This window comes from Camelus bactrianus, chromosome 29 (assembly GCF_048773025.1).
Source record: "Camelus bactrianus isolate YW-2024 breed Bactrian camel chromosome 29, ASM4877302v1, whole genome shotgun sequence".
NCBI lineage: Eukaryota > Metazoa > Chordata > Mammalia > Artiodactyla > Camelidae > Camelus > Camelus bactrianus.
Window position 1 is genome coordinate 27,849,097 of NC_133567.1, and position 17,541 is coordinate 27,866,637.

Sequence of the window (17,541 nt, forward strand, 5' to 3'; positions counted from 1 at the left end):
GCCAGGACCGGCCAAGGAAGAGATTGGAGCAAATACACGGACTCGGTGGGTCAGCCACGACTCCTCAATGCAGCCCCTGACCGCACCGCACCGCCTCAGGGGCGCAGGCTGACCTGGAAACATGTATACAATGTACCTGGGGAAGGAAAGGCCCCCCCACGCCCAGACCAGGCCCTTGTGGAGATGGGAGCAAACTGATCGGCTCACCGGAGGCAGTCCGCTCCCCGTGACATCCCTTTCCCCTGAACTCACCTCACCAGCATCCCAGGACCATGCTGAAAAAGAGACTTAAATCCCGCATACCTGGTGTAGCAGAGGTCGCCCCGAGGCCAGGAGAGGGAGAGATGGGAGGAAAATGACCAACTCGCCGTGGCATCCCCCTTTACTGCTGTGCCGCCTCCGCCTATGCTGGCGACCTCTACCCCTGAACTCACCACGCCCCTCCCTGGAGCAGGTTGATGGCAAAGACTTAAATGCGGAGAACATGGGGGTGCGGAGGCCGTCCCCAGGCAAGGCAGCTTGGGATATGGGAGAATATCCTCGGGCTCTCGAGGGGCACCCTAGACCCCTTTCGCAGCCACCAAAACCCGGGTCCAGACCGCACCCTGCCTGAAGTGTGTCTGGCTGTCTGACAGCCTGCCTGACTGCCTATCTATTGGAGGGTGGGATAGGCTAGAGTATGTGTGTGTCTGTCTGTTTATCTAACGGAGGTGGAGGCCACTATTATGTCTCTCTCTTGGCCCGTAGAACTATCTACGTGTATAACTATGTACCTAACTACCTTCCTACCTATCTATGTATCTATGTATCTATCTATCTATCCATCTATCTATCTATCTTTCTATCTATCTATCAATCTATCTTTCTATCTTCTTATCTACCTACAGGAGGCATACCTGCAGGCTAGTGTGTCATTTTATTTGTCTCTCTGTTGCAGGAAGAGGTTTGTGTGTTTATGTACCTATCTACCTATTTCAGGAAGAGGAGGAGACTAGTGTGTGTGTGTGTGTGTGTGTGTGTGCGTGTGTTGTTCTTTCTGCCTGACTATAAATGTATATGTGTACCTATATAATGTATGAGGAGGAGGAGGTTAGGATTTATGGCTGTTGCTAAATGGAGGAAGAGGCTAGTGTGTCTGCCTATTTATATGTCTGTCTGTCTGTCTAATGGAGGAAGCCGCACACTACTCGACCCACCTGGAGGGATGTCACTTGCCACCCTGAAGCAGCAGAGGGCGCCCCCATTGCAGGCTGAGGGGGACACTGGATGGAAATCCACAGGAGTGCCTTGGTAGCCTGCGAACCCCTCTTCTGCCCTCTGTGTAGCCGCCAAGGCCCGCCCCTTCCCCGCCCCGTGACCACCCCGCACCCGCCTACCGGGAGCCAGAAAACACAGAGATGTGCACTTCGTGTACCTCAGATAGCAGAGACCGAAGCCAGGACCGGCCAAGGAAGAGATTGGAGCAAATACACGGGCTCGGTGGGTCAGCCACGACTCCCCAGTGCAGCCCCTGACCGCACCGCACCGCACCGCCTCAGGGGCGCAGGCTGACCTGCAAACATGCATACAATGAACCTGGCGAAGGAGAGGCCCCCAAACCCCAGACCAACACCTTGTGGAGATGGGAGCAAACTGATCGGCTCACCCGAGGCCGTCCGCTCCCCGCGACATCCCTGTCCATGAACTCACCCCACCAGCATCCCAGGACCATACTGAGAAGGAGACTTAAATCCCGCAAACCTGGGCTAGCAGAGGCCGCCCCGAGGACAGGAGAGGGGGAGATGGGAGGAAAATGACCAACTCGCCTTGGCATCCCCCTTTACTGCTGTGCAGCCACCTCCTGGGCTGCTGACCTCTTCCCCTGACCTCACCACGCCCCTCCCTGAGCAGGCTGATCTCAAGGCCTTAAATGCCGTGAACCTGGGGGAGCGGAGGCAGTCCCCAGGCAAGGCAGCCTGGGACAAGGGAAGAAATCCTCTGGCTCTCGAGGTTCACCCTAGTCCCCTGTCGCGGCCGCCAAACCCCGTGTCCGGACAGCACCCTGCCTATAGTTTGTCTCTCTGTCTGACAGCCTGCCTGACTGCCTAACTATTGGAGGATGGCAGAGGCTAGACTATGTGTGTGTGTGTGTCTGTTTATCTAACGTAGGAAGAGGCGACTAGATTGTCTCTCTCTCGGCCCGCAGAACTATCTAACTTTATAACTATCTAGCTACCTTTCTACCTACCTAACTATCTATCTATCTAACTATCTATCTATCTATCTATCTATCTATCTATCTATCTATCTATCTATCTTTCTATCTATCTTCTTATCTGCCTACAGGAGGCATAGCAGCAGGCTAGTGTGTCTTTTTATTAGTCTGTCTGTTGCAGGACGAGTTTTGTTTGTCTATGTACCTATCTAGCTATTTCAAGAAGAGAAGGAGATTAGTGTGTGTGTGTGTGCGTGTGTGCGTGTGTGGTTCTTTCTGTCTGACTATGTATGTATTTGTCTACCTATAAAATGTATGAGGAAGAGAAGATTAGATTTATGGCTGTTGCTAAATGCAGGAAGAGGCTAGTGTGTCTGTGTATTTATATGTCTGTCTGTCTGTCTAATGGGGGAAGCCTCCCAGTACTAGACCCACTTGGAGGGATGCCAGTTGTCACCCTGAAGCAGCAGAGGGCACCCCCATTGCAGGCTGAGGGGGACACTGGATGGAAATCCACAGGCGTGCCTTGGCAGCCAGCGAACCCGCTTCAGCTGTCTATGTAGCCGCCACCGCCCCGCCCCTGACCCGCCCCGTGACCACCCCGCACCCGCCTACCGGGAGCCAGAAAACACAGAGATGTGCACTTCGTGTACCTCAGATAGCAGAGACCGAAGCCAGGACCGGCCAAGGAAGAGATTGGAGCAAATACACGGGCTCGGTGGGTCAGCCACGACTCCCCAGTGCAGCCCCTGACCGCACCGCACCGCCTCAGGGGCGCAGGCTGACCTGCAAACATGCATACAATGAACCTGGCGAAGGAGAGGCCCCCAAACCCCAGACCAACACCTTGTGGAGATGGGAGCAAACTGATCGGCTCACCCGAGGCCGTCCGCTCCCCGCGACATCCCTGTCCATGAACTCACCCCACCAGCATCCCAGGACCATACTGAGAAGGAGACTTAAATCCCGCAAACCTGGGCTAGCAGAGGCCGCCCCGAGGACAGGAGAGGGGGAGATGGGAGGAAAATGACCAACTCACCTTGGCATCCCCCTTTACTGCTGTGCAGCCACCTCCTGGGCTGCTGACCTCTTCCCCTGACCTCACCACGCCCCTCCCTGAGCAGGCTGATCTCAAGGCCTTAAATGCCGTGAACCTGGGGGAGCGGAGGCAGTCCCCAGGCAAGGCAGCCTGGGACAAGGGAAGAAATCCTCTGGCTCTCGAGGTTCACCCTAGTCCCCTGTCGCGGCCGCCAAACCCCGTGTCCGGACAGCACCCTGCCTATAGTTTGTCTCTCTGTCTGACAGCCTGCCTGACTGCCTAACTATTGGAGGATGGCAGAGGCTAGACTATGTGTGTGTGTGTGTCTGTTTATCTAACGTAGGAAGAGGCGACTAGATTGTCTCTCTCTCGGCCCGCAGAACTATCTAACTTTATAACTATCTAGCTACCTTTCTACCTACCTAACTATCTATCTATCTAACTATCTATCTATCTATCTATCTATCTATCTATCTATCTTTCTATCTATCTTCTTATCTGCCTACAGGAGGCATAGCAGCAGGCTAGTGTGTCTTTTTATTAGTCTGTCTGTTGCAGGACGAGTTTTGTTTGTCTATGTACCTATCTAGCTATTTCAAGAAGAGAAGGAGATTAGTGTGTGTGTGTGTGCGTGTGTGCGTGTGTGGTTCTTTCTGTCTGACTATGTATGTATTTGTCTACCTATAAAATGTATGAGGAAGAGAAGATTAGATTTATGGCTGTTGCTAAATGCAGGAAGAGGCTAGTGTGTCTGTGTATTTATATGTCTGTCTGTCTGTCTAATGGGGGAAGCCTCCCAGTACTAGACCCACTTGGAGGGATGCCAGTTGTCACCCTGAAGCAGCAGAGGGCACCCCCATTGCAGGCTGAGGGGGACACTGGATGGAAATCCACAGGCGTGCCTTGGCAGCCAGCGAACCCGCTTCAGCTGTCTATGTAGCCGCCACCGCCCCGCCCCTGACCCGCCCCGTGACCACCCCGCACCCGCCTACCGGGAGCCAGAAAACACAGAGATGTGCACTTCGTGTACCTCAGATAGCAGAGACCGAAGCCAGGACCGGCCAAGGAAGAGATTGGAGCAAATACACGGACTCGGTGGGTCAGCCACGACTCCTCAATGCAGCCCCTGACCGCACCGCACCGCCTCAGGGGCGCAGGCTGACCTGGAAACATGTATACAATGTACCTGGGGAAGGAAAGGCCCCCCCACGCCCAGACCAGGCCCTTGTGGAGATGGGAGCAAACTGATCGGCTCACCGGAGGCAGTCCGCTCCCCGTGACATCCCTTTCCCCTGAACTCACCTCACCAGCATCCCAGGACCATGCTGAAAAAGAGACTTAAATCCCGCATACCTGGTGTAGCAGAGGTCGCCCCGAGGCCAGGAGAGGGAGAGATGGGAGGAAAATGACCAACTCGCCGTGGCATCCCCCTTTACTGCTGTGCCGCCTCCGCCTATGCTGGCGACCTCTACCCCTGAACTCACCACGCCCCTCCCTGGAGCAGGTTGATGGCAAAGACTTAAATGCGGAGAACATGGGGGTGCGGAGGCCGTCCCCAGGCAAGGCAGCTTGGGATATGGGAGAATATCCTCGGGCTCTCGAGGGGCACCCTAGACCCCTTTCGCAGCCACCAAAACCCGGGTCCAGACCGCACCCTGCCTGAAGTGTGTCTGGCTGTCTGACAGCCTGCGTGACTGCCTATCTATTGGAGGGTGGGATAGGCTAGAGTATGTGTGTGTCTGTCTGTTTATCTAACGGAGGTGGAGGCCACTATTATGTCTCTCTCTTGGCCCGTAGAACTATCTACGTGTATAACTATGTACCTAACTACCTTCCTACCTATCTATGTATCTATGTATCTATCTATCTATCCATCTATCTATCTATCTTTCTATCTATCTATCAATCTATCTTTCTATCTTCTTATCTACCTACAGGAGGCATACCTGCAGGCTAGTGTGTCATTTTATTTGTCTCTCTGTTGCAGGAAGAGGTTTGTGTGTTTATGTACCTATCTACCTATTTCAGGAAGAGGAGGAGACTAGTGTGTGTGTGTGTGTGTGTGTGTGTGCGTGTGTTGTTCTTTCTGCCTGACTATAAATGTATATGTGTACCTATATAATGTATGAGGAGGAGGAGGTTAGGATTTATGGCTGTTGCTAAATGGAGGAAGAGGCTAGTGTGTCTGCCTATTTATATGTCTGTCTGTCTGTCTAATGGAGGAAGCCGCACACTACTCGACCCACCTGGAGGGATGTCACTTGCCACCCTGAAGCAGCAGAGGGCGCCCCCATTGCAGGCTGAGGGGGACACTGGATGGAAATCCACAGGAGTGCCTTGGTAGCCTGCGAACCCCTCTTCTGCCCTCTGTGTAGCCGCCAAGGCCCGCCCCTTCCCCGCCCCGTGACCACCCCGCACCCGCCTACCGGGAGCCAGAAAACACAGAGATGTGCACTTCGTGTACCTCAGATAGCAGAGACCGAAGCCAGGACCGGCCAAGGAAGAGATTGGAGCAAATACACGGGCTCGGTGGGTCAGCCACGACTCCCCAGTGCAGCCCCTGACCGCACCGCACCGCACCGCCTCAGGGGCGCAGGCTGACCTGCAAACATGCATACAATGAACCTGGCGAAGGAGAGGCCCCCAAACCCCAGACCAACACCTTGTGGAGATGGGAGCAAACTGATCGGCTCACCCGAGGCCGTCCGCTCCCCGCGACATCCCTGTCCATGAACTCACCCCACCAGCATCCCAGGACCATACTGAGAAGGAGACTTAAATCCCGCAAACCTGGGCTAGCAGAGGCCGCCCCGAGGACAGGAGAGGGGGAGATGGGAGGAAAATGACCAACTCGCCTTGGCATCCCCCTTTACTGCTGTGCAGCCACCTCCTGGGCTGCTGACCTCTTCCCCTGACCTCACCACGCCCCTCCCTGAGCAGGCTGATCTCAAGGCCTTAAATGCCGTGAACCTGGGGGAGCGGAGGCAGTCCCCAGGCAAGGCAGCCTGGGACAAGGGAAGAAATCCTCTGGCTCTCGTGGTTCACACTAGTCCCCTGTCGCGGCCGCCAAACCCCGTGTCCGGACAGCACCCTGCCTATAGTTTGTCTCTCTGTCTGACAGCCTGCCTGACTGCCTAACTATTGGAGGATGGCAGAGGCTAGACTATGTGTGTGTGTGTGTCTGTTTATCTAACGTAGGAAGAGGCGACTAGATTGTCTCTCTCTCGGCCCGCAGAACTATCTAACTTTGTAACTATCTAGCTACCTTTCTACCTACCTAACTATCTATCTATCAAACTATCTATCTATCTATCTATCTATCTATCTATCTATCTATCTATCTATCTATCTATCTATCTTTCTATCTATCTTCTTATCTGCCTACAGGAGGCATAGCAGCAGGCTAGTGTGTCTTTTTATTAGTCTGTCTGTTGCAGGACGAGTTTTGTTTGTCTATGTACCTATCTAGCTATTTCAAGAAGAGAAGGAGATTAGTGTGTGTGTGTGTGCGTGTGTGCGTGTGTGGTTCTTTCTGTCTGACTATGTATGTATTTGTCTACCTATAAAATGTATGAGGAAGAGAAGATTAGATTTATGGCTGTTGCTAAATGCAGGAAGAGGCTAGTGTGTCTGTGTATTTATATGTCTGTCTGTCTGTCTAATGGGGGAAGCCTCCCAGTACTAGACCCACTTGGAGGGATGCCAGTTGTCACCCTGAAGCAGCAGAGGGCACCCCCATTGCAGGCTGAGGGGGACACTGGATGGAAATCCACAGGCGTGCCTTGGCAGCCAGCGAACCCGCTTCAGCTGTCTATGTAGCCGCCACCGCCCCGCCCCTGACCCGCCCCGTGACCACCCCGCACCCGCCTACCGGGAGCCAGAAAACACAGAGATGTGCACTTCGTGTACCTCAGATAGCAGAGACCGAAGCCAGGACCGGCCAAGGAAGAGATTGGAGCAAATACACGGACTCGGTGGGTCAGCCACGACTCCTCAATGCAGCCCCTGACCGCACCGCACCGCCTCAGGGGCGCAGGCTGACCTGGAAACATGTATACAATGTACCTGGGGAAGGAAAGGCCCCCCCACGCCCAGACCAGGCCCTTGTGGAGATGGGAGCAAACTGATCGGCTCACCGGAGGCAGTCCGCTCCCCGTGACATCCCTTTCCCCTGAACTCACCTCACCAGCATCCCAGGACCATGCTGAAAAAGAGACTTAAATCCCGCATACCTGGTGTAGCAGAGGTCGCCCCGAGGCCAGGAGAGGGAGAGATGGGAGGAAAATGACCAACTCGCCGTGGCATCCCCCTTTACTGCTGTGCCGCCTCCGCCTATGCTGGCGACCTCTACCCCTGAACTCACCACGCCCCTCCCTGGAGCAGGTTGATGGCAAAGACTTAAATGCGGAGAACATGGGGGTGCGGAGGCCGTCCCCAGGCAAGGCAGCTTGGGATATGGGAGAATATCCTCGGGCTCTCGAGGGGCACCCTAGACCCCTTTCGCAGCCACCAAAACCCGGGTCCAGACCGCACCCTGCCTGAAGTGTGTCTGGCTGTCTGACAGCCTGCCTGACTGCCTATCTATTGGAGGGTGGGATAGGCTAGAGTATGTGTGTGTCTGTCTGTTTATCTAACGGAGGTGGAGGCCACTATTATGTCTCTCTCTTGGCCCGTAGAACTATCTACGTGTATAACTATGTACCTAACTACCTTCCTACCTATCTATGTATCTATGTATCTATCTATCTATCCATCTATCTATCTATCTTTCTATCTATCTATCAATCTATCTTTCTATCTTCTTATCTACCTACAGGAGGCATACCTGCAGGCTAGTGTGTCATTTTATTTGTCTCTCTGTTGCAGGAAGAGGTTTGTGTGTTTATGTACCTATCTACCTATTTCAGGAAGAGGAGGAGACTAGTGTGTGTGTGTGTGTGTGTGTGTGTGCGTGTGTTGTTCTTTCTGCCTGACTATAAATGTATATGTGTACCTATATAATGTATGAGGAGGAGGAGGTTAGGATTTATGGCTGTTGCTAAATGGAGGAAGAGGCTAGTGTGTCTGCCTATTTATATGTCTGTCTGTCTGTCTAATGGAGGAAGCCGCACACTACTCGACCCACCTGGAGGGATGTCACTTGCCACCCTGAAGCAGCAGAGGGCGCCCCCATTGCAGGCTGAGGGGGACACTGGATGGAAATCCACAGGAGTGCCTTGGTAGCCTGCGAACCCCTCTTCTGCCCTCTGTGTAGCCGCCAAGGCCCGCCCCTTCCCCGCCCCGTGACCACCCCGCACCCGCCTACCGGGAGCCAGAAAACACAGAGATGTGCACTTCGTGTACCTCAGATAGCAGAGACCGAAGCCAGGACCGGCCAAGGAAGAGATTGGAGCAAATACACGGGCTCGGTGGGTCAGCCACGACTCCCCAGTGCAGCCCCTGACCGCACCGCACCGCACCGCCTCAGGGGCACAGGCTGACCTGCAAACATGCATACAATGAACCTGGCGAAGGAGAGGCCCCCAAACCCCAGACCAACACCTTGTGGAGATGGGAGCAAACTGATCGGCTCACCCGAGGCCGTCCGCTCCCCGCGACATCCCTGTCCATGAACTCACCCCACCAGCATCCCAGGACCATACTGAGAAGGAGACTTAAATCCCGCAAACCTGGGCTAGCAGAGGCCGCCCCGAGGACAGGAGAGGGGGAGATGGGAGGAAAATGACCAACTCGCCTTGGCATCCCCCTTTACTGCTGTGCAGCCACCTCCTGGGCTGCTGACCTCTTCCCCTGACCTCACCACGCCCCTCCCTGAGCAGGCTGATCTCAAGGCCTTAAATGCCGTGAACCTGGGGGAGCGGAGGCAGTCCCCAGGCAAGGCAGCCTGGGACAAGGGAAGAAATCCTCTGGCTCTCGAGGTTCACCCTAGTCCCCTGTCGCGGCCGCCAAACCCCGTGTCCGGACAGCACCCTGCCTATAGTTTGTCTCTCTGTCTGACAGCCTGCCTGACTGCCTAACTATTGGAGGATGGCAGAGGCTAGACTATGTGTGTGTGTGTCTGTTTATCTAACGTAGGAAGAGGCGACTAGATTGTCTCTCTCTCGGCCCGCAGAACTATCTAACTTTATAACTATCTACCTACCTTTCTACCTACCTAACTATCTATCTATCAAAATATCTATCTATCTATCTATCTATCTATCTATCTATCTATCTATCTATCTATCTATCTATCTATCTATCTTTCTATCTATCTTCTTATCTGCCTACAGGAGGCATAGCAGCAGGCTAGTGTGTCTTTTTATTAGTCTGTCTGTTGCAGGACGAGTTTTGTTTGTCTATGTACCTATCTAGCTATTTCAAGAAGAGAAGGAGATTAGTGTGTGTGTGTGTGCGTGTGTGCGTGTGTGGTTCTTTCTGTCTGACTATGTATGTATTTGTCTACCTATAAAATGTATGAGGAAGAGAAGATTAGATTTATGGCTGTTGCTAAATGCAGGAAGAGGCTAGTGTGTCTGTGTATTTATATGTCTGTCTGTCTGTCTAATGGGGGAAGCCTCCCAGTACTAGACCCACTTGGAGGGATGCCAGTTGTCACCCTGAAGCAGCAGAGGGCACCCCCATTGCAGGCTGAGGGGGACACTGGATGGAAATCCACAGGCGTGCCTTGGCAGCCAGCGAACCCGCTTCAGCTGTCTATGTAGCCGCCACCGCCCCGCCCCTGACCCGCCCCGTGACCACCCCGCACCCGCCTACCGGGAGCCAGAAAACACAGAGATGTGCACTTCGTGTACCTCAGATAGCAGAGACCGAAGCCAGGACCGGCCAAGGAAGAGATTGGAGCAAATACACGGACTCGGTGGGTCAGCCACGACTCCTCAATGCAGCCCCTGACCGCACCGCACCGCCTCAGGGGCGCAGGCTGACCTGGAAACATGTATACAATGTACCTGGGGAAGGAAAGGCCCCCCCACGCCCAGACCAGGCCCTTGTGGAGATGGGAGCAAACTGATCGGCTCACCGGAGGCAGTCCGCTCCCCGTGACATCCCTTTCCCCTGAACTCACCTCACCAGCATCCCAGGACCATGCTGAAAAAGAGACTTAAATCCCGCATACCTGGTGTAGCAGAGGTCGCCCCGAGGCCAGGAGAGGGAGAGATGGGAGGAAAATGACCAACTCGCCGTGGCATCCCCCTTTACTGCTGTGCCGCCTCCGCCTATGCTGGCGACCTCTACCCCTGAACTCACCACGCCCCTCCCTGGAGCAGGTTGATGGCAAAGACTTAAATGCGGAGAACATGGGGGTGCGGAGGCCGTCCCCAGGCAAGGCAGCTTGGGATATGGGAGAATATCCTCGGGCTCTCGAGGGGCACCCTAGACCCCTTTCGCAGCCACCAAAACCCGGGTCCAGACCGCACCCTGCCTGAAGTGTGTCTGGCTGTCTGACAGCCTGCCTGACTGCCTATCTATTGGAGGGTGGGATAGGCTAGAGTATGTGTGTGTCTGTCTGTTTATCTAACGGAGGTGGAGGCCACTATTATGTCTCTCTCTTGGCCCGTAGAACTATCTACGTGTATAACTATGTACCTAACTAACTTCCTACCTATCTATGTATCTATGTATCTATCTATCTATCCATCTATCTATCTATCTTTCTATCTATCTATCAATCTATCTTTCTATCTTCTTATCTACCTACAGGAGGCATACCTGCAGGCTAGTGTGTCATTTTATTTGTCTCTCTGTTGCAGGAAGAGGTTTGTGTGTTTATGTACCTATCTACCTATTTCAGGAAGAGGAGGAGACTAGTGTGTGTGTGTGTGTGTGTGTGTGTGCGTGTGTTGTTCTTTCTGCCTGACTATAAATGTATATGTGTACCTATATAATGTATGAGGAGGAGGAGGTTAGGATTTATGGCTGTTGCTAAATGGAGGAAGAGGCTAGTGTGTCTGCCTATTTATATGTCTGTCTGTCTGTCTAATGGTGGAAGCCGCACACTACTCGACCCACCTGGAGGGATGTCACTTGCCACCCTGAAGCAGCAGAGGGCGCCCCCATTGCAGGCTGAGGGGGACACTGGATGGAAATCCACAGGAGTGCCTTGGTAGCCTGCGAACCCCTCTTCTGCCCTCTGTGTAGCCGCCAAGGCCCGCCCCTTCCCCGCCCCGTGACCACCCCGCACCCGCCTACCGGGAGCCAGAAAACACAGAGATGTGCACTTCGTGTACCTCAGATAGCAGAGACCGAAGCCAGGACCGGCCAAGGAAGAGATTGGAGCAAATACACGGGCTCGGTGGGTCAGCCACGACTCCCCAGTGCAGCCCCTGACCGCACCGCACCGCACCGCCTCAGGGGCGCAGGCTGACCTGCAAACATGCATACAATGAACCTGGCGAAGGAGAGGCCCCCAAACCCCAGACCAACACCTTGTGGAGATGGGAGCAAACTGATCGGCTCACCCGAGGCCGTCCGCTCCCCGCGACATCCCTGTCCATGAACTCACCCCACCAGCATCCCAGGACCATACTGAGAAGGAGACTTAAATCCCGCAAACCTGGGCTAGCAGAGGCCGCCCCGAGGACAGGAGAGGGGGAGATGGGAGGAAAATGACCAACTCGCCTTGGCATCCCCCTTTACTGCTGTGCAGCCACCTCCTGGGCTGCTGACCTCTTCCCCTGACCTCACCACGCCCCTCCCTGAGCAGGCTGATCTCAAGGCCTTAAATGCCGTGAACCTGGGGGAGCGGAGGCAGTCCCCAGGCAAGGCAGCCTGGGACAAGGGAAGAAATCCTCTGGCTCTCGAGGTTCACCCTAGTCCCCTGTCGCGGCCGCCAAACCCCGTGTCCGGACAGCACCCTGCCTATAGTTTGTCTCTCTGTCTGACAGCCTGCCTGACTGCCTAACTATTGGAGGATGGCAGAGGCTAGACTATGTGTGTGTGTGTCTGTTTATCTAACGTAGGAAGAGGCGACTAGATTGTCTCTCTCTCGGCCCGCAGAACTATCTAACTTTATAACTATGTACCTACCTTTCTACCTACCTAACTATCTATCTATCTAACTATCTATCTATCTATCTATCTATCTATCTATCTATCTATCTATCTATCTTTCTATCTATCTTCTTATCTGCCTACAGGAGGCATAGCAGCAGGCTAGTGTGTCTTTTTATTAGTCTGTCTGTTGCAGGACGAGTTTTGTTTGTCTATGTACCTATCTAGCTATTTCAAGAAGAGAAGGAGATTAGTGTGTGTGTGTGTGCGTGTGTGCGTGTGTGGTTCTTTCTGTCTGACTATGTATGTATTTGTCTACCTATAAAATGTATGAGGAAGAGAAGATTAGATTTATGGCTGTTGCTAAATGCAGGAAGAGGCTAGTGTGTCTGTGTATTTATATGTCTGTCTGTCTGTCTAATGGGGGAAGCCTCCCAGTACTAGACCCACTTGGAGGGATGCCAGTTGTCACCCTGAAGCAGCAGAGGGCACCCCCATTGCAGGCTGAGGGGGACACTGGATGGAAATCCACAGGCGTGCCTTGGCAGCCAGCGAACCCGCTTCAGCTGTCTATGTAGCCGCCACCGCCCCGCCCCTGACCCGCCCCGTGACCACCCCGCACCCGCCTACCGGGAGCCAGAAAACACAGAGATGTGCACTTCGTGTACCTCAGATAGCAGAGACCGAAGCCAGGACCGGCCAAGGAAGAGATTGGAGCAAATACACGGACTCGGTGGGTCAGCCACGACTCCTCAATGCAGCCCCTGACCGCACCGCACCGCCTCAGGGGCGCAGGCTGACCTGGAAACATGTATACAATGTACCTGGGGAAGGAAAGGCCCCCCCACGCCCAGACCAGGCCCTTGTGGAGATGGGAGCAAACTGATCGGCTCACCGGAGGCAGTCCGCTCCCCGTGACATCCCTTTCCCCTGAACTCACCTCACCAGCATCCCAGGACCATGCTGAAAAAGAGACTTAAATCCCGCATACCTGGTGTAGCAGAGGTCGCCCCGAGGCCAGGAGAGGGAGAGATGGGAGGAAAATGACCAACTCGCCGTGGCATCCCCCTTTACTGCTGTGCCGCCTCCGCCTATGCTGGCGACCTCTACCCCTGAACTCACCACGCCCCTCCCTGGAGCAGGTTGATGGCAAAGACTTAAATGCGGAGAACATGGGGGTGCGGAGGCCGTCCCCAGGCAAGGCAGCTTGGGATATGGGAGAATATCCTCGGGCTCTCGAGGGGCACCCTAGACCCCTTTCGCAGCCACCAAAACCCGGGTCCAGACCGCACCCTGCCTGAAGTGTGTCTGGCTGTCTGACAGCCTGCCTGACTGCCTATCTATTGGAGGGTGGGATAGGCTAGAGTATGTGTGTGTCTGTCTGTTTATCTAACGGAGGTGGAGGCCACTATTATGTCTCTCTCTTGGCCCGTAGAACTATCTACGTGTATAACTATGTACCTAACTACCTTCCTACCTATCTATGTATCTATGTATCTATCTATCTATCCATCTATCTATCTATCTTTCTATCTATCTATCAATCTATCTTTCTATCTTCTTATCTACCTACAGGAGGCATACCTGCAGGCTAGTGTGTCATTTTATTTGTCTCTCTGTTGCAGGAAGAGGTTTGTGTGTTTATGTACCTATCTACCTATTTCAGGAAGAGGAGGAGACTAGTGTGTGTGTGTGTGTGTGTGTGTGTGTGCGTGTGTTGTTCTTTCTGCCTGACTATAAATGTATATGTGTACCTATATAATGTATGAGGAGGAGGAGGTTAGGATTTATGGCTGTTGCTAAATGGAGGAAGAGGCTAGTGTGTCTGCCTATTTATATGTCTGTCTGTCTGTCTAATGGAGGAAGCCGCACACTACTCGACCCACCTGGAGGGATGTCACTTGCCACCCTGAAGCAGCAGAGGGCGCCCCCTTTGCAGGCTGAGGGGGACACTGGATGGAAATCCACAGGAGTGCCTTGGTAGCCTGCGAACCCCTCTTCCGCCCTCTGTGTAGCCGCCACGGCCTGCCCTTCCCGCCCCGTGACCACCCCGCACCCGCCTACCGGGAGCCTGAAAACACAGAGATGTGCAATTCGTGTACATCAGATAGCAGAGACCGAAGCCAGGACCGGCCAAGGAAGAGATTGGAGCAAATACACGGGCTCGGTGGGTCAGCCACTACTCCCCAGTGCAGCCCCTGACCGCACCGCACCGCCTCAGGGGCGCAGGGTGATCTGCAAACATGCATACAATGAACCTTGCGAAGGAGAGGCGCCCAACCCCCAGACCAAGCCCTTGTCGAGATGGAAGCAAACTGATCGGCTCACCCGAGGCCGTCCATTCCCAACGACATCCCTGTCCATGAACTCACCCCACAAGCATCCCAGGACCGTGATGAGAAGGAGACTTAAATCCCGCAATCCTGGGGTAGCAGAGGCCGCCCCGAGGACAGGAGAGGGGGAGATGGGAGGAAAATGACCAACTCGCCTTGGCATCTCCCTTTACTGCTGTGCCGCCTCCTCCTATGCTGCTGACCTCTTCCCCTGACTTCACCAAGCCCCTCCCTGGAGCAGGCTGATCTCAAAGCCTTAAATGCCGTGAACCTGGGGGAGTGGAGGCAGTCCCCAGGCAAGACAGCCTGGGACAAGGGAAGATATCCTCTGGCTTGCGAGGTTCACCCTAGTCCCCTGTCGCGGCCGCCACACCCCGTGTCCGGACAGCACCATGACTGTAGTTTCTCTCTCTGTCTGACAGCCTGCCTGACTGCCTATCTAATGGAGGATGGCATAGGCTAGACTATGTGTGTGTGTGTCTGTTTATCTAACGTAGGAGGAGGCCACTAGTATGTCTCTCTCTGGGCCCGCAGAACTATCTAACTTTATAACTATGTACCTACCTATCTACCTACCTAACTATCTATCTAACTATCTATCTATCTATCTATCTATCTATCTATCTATCTATCTATCTATCTATCTATCTATCTATGTATCTTTCTATCTATCTATCTTATCTAACTACAAGAGGCATAGAAAAAGGCTAGTGTGTCTTTTTATTAGTCTGTCTTTTGCAGGACGAGTTTTGTTTGTCTATGTACCTATCTAGCTATTTCAGGAAGAGGAGGATATTAGTGTGTGTGTGTGTGCGTGTGTGCGTGTGTGGTTCTTTCTGTCTGACTATGTATGGATTTGTCTACCTATAAAATGTATGAGGAAGAGAAGATTAGATTTATGGCTGTTGCTAAATGCAGGAAGAGGCTAGTGTGTCTGTGTATTTATATGTCTGTCTGTGTGTCTAATGGAGGAAGCCTCACAGTACTAGACCCACTTGGAGGGATGCCAGTTGTCACCCTGAAGCAGCAGAGGGCACCCCCATTGCAGGCTGAGGGGGACACTGGATGGAAATCCACAGGCGTGCCTTGGCAGCCAGCGAACCCGCTTCAGCTGTCTATGTAGCCGCCACCGCCCCGCCCCTGACCCGCCCCGTGACCACCCCGCACCCGCCTACCGGGAGCCAGAAAACACAGAGATGTGCACTTCGTGTACCTCAGATAGCAGAGACCGAAGCCAGGACCGGCCAAGGAAGAGATTGGAGCAAATACACGGACTCGGTGGGTCAGCCACGACTCCTCAATGCAGCCCCTGACCGCACCGCACCGCCTCAGGGGCGCAGGCTGACCTGGAAGCATGTATACAATGTACCTGGGGAAGGAAAGGCCCCCCCCACGCCCAGACCAGGCCCTTGTGGAGATGGGAGAAACTGATCGGCTCACCGGAGGCAGTCCGCTCCCCGTGACATCCCTTTCCCCTGAACTCACCTCACCAGCATCCCAGGACCATGCTGAAAAAGAGACTTAAATCCCGCATACCTGGTGTAGCAGAGGTCGCCCCGAGGCCAGGAGAGGGAGAGATGGGAGGAAAATGACCAACTCGCCGTGGCATCCCCCTTTACTGCTGTGCCGCCTCCGCCTATGCTGGCGACCTCTACCCCTGAACTCACCACGCCCCTCCCTGGAGCAGGTTGATGGCAAAGACTTAAATGCGGAGAACATGGGGGTGCGGAGGCCGTCCCCAGGCAAGGCAGCTTGGGATATGGGAGAATATCCTCGGGCTCTCGAGGGGCACCCTAGTCCCCTTTCGCAGCCACCAAAACCCGGGTCCAGACCGCACCCTGCCTGAAGTGTGTCTGGCTGTCTGACAGCCTGCCTGACTGCCTATCTATTGGAGGGTGGGATAGGCTAGAGTATGTGTGTGTCTGTCTATTTATCTAACGGAGGTGGAGGCCACTATTATGTCTCTCTCTTGGCCCGTAGAACTATCTACGTGTATAATTATGTACCTAACTACCTTCCTACCTATCTATGTATCTATGTATCTATCTATCTATCCATCTATCTATCTATCTTTCTATCTATCTATCAATCTATCTTTCTATCTTCTTATCTACCTACAGGAGGCATACCTGCAGGCTAGTGTGTCATTTTATTTGTCTCTCTGTTGCAGGAAGAGGTTTGTGTGTTTATGTACCTATCTACCTATTTCAGGAAGAGGAGGAGACTAGTGTGTGTGTGTGTGTGTGTGTGTGTGCGTGTGTTGTTCTTTCTGCCTGACTATAAATGTATATGTGTACCTATATAATGTATGAGGAGGAGGAGGTTAGGATTTATGGCTGTTGCTAAATGGAGGAAGAGGCTAGTGTGTCTGCCTATTTATATGTCTGTCTGTCTGTCTAATGGAGGAAGCCGCACACTACTCGACCCACCTGGAGGGATGTCACTTGCCACCCTGAAGCAGCAGAGGGCGCCCCCATTGCAGGCTGAGGGGGACACTGGATGGAAATCCACAGGAGTGCCTTGGTAGCCTGCGAACCCCTCTTCTGCCCTCTGTGTAGCCGCCAAGGCCCGCCCCTTCCCCGCCCCGTGACCACCCCGCACCCGCCTACCGGGAGCCAGAAAACACAGAGATGTGCACTTCGTGTACCTCAGATAGCAGAGACCGAAGCCAGGACCGGCCAAGGAAGAGATTGGAGCAAATACACGGGCTCGGTGGGTCAGCCACGACTCCCCAGTGCAGCCCCTGACCGCACCGCACCGCACCGCCTCAGGGGCGCAGGCTGACCTGCAAACATGCATACAATGAACCTGGCGAAGGAGAGGCCCCCAAACCCCAGACCAACACCTTGTGGAGATGGGAGCAAACTGATCGGCTCACCCGAGGCCGTCCGCTCCCCGCGACATCCCTGTCCATGAACTCACCCCACCAGCATCCCAGGACCATACTGAGAAGGAGACTTAAATCCCGCAAACCTGGGCTAGCA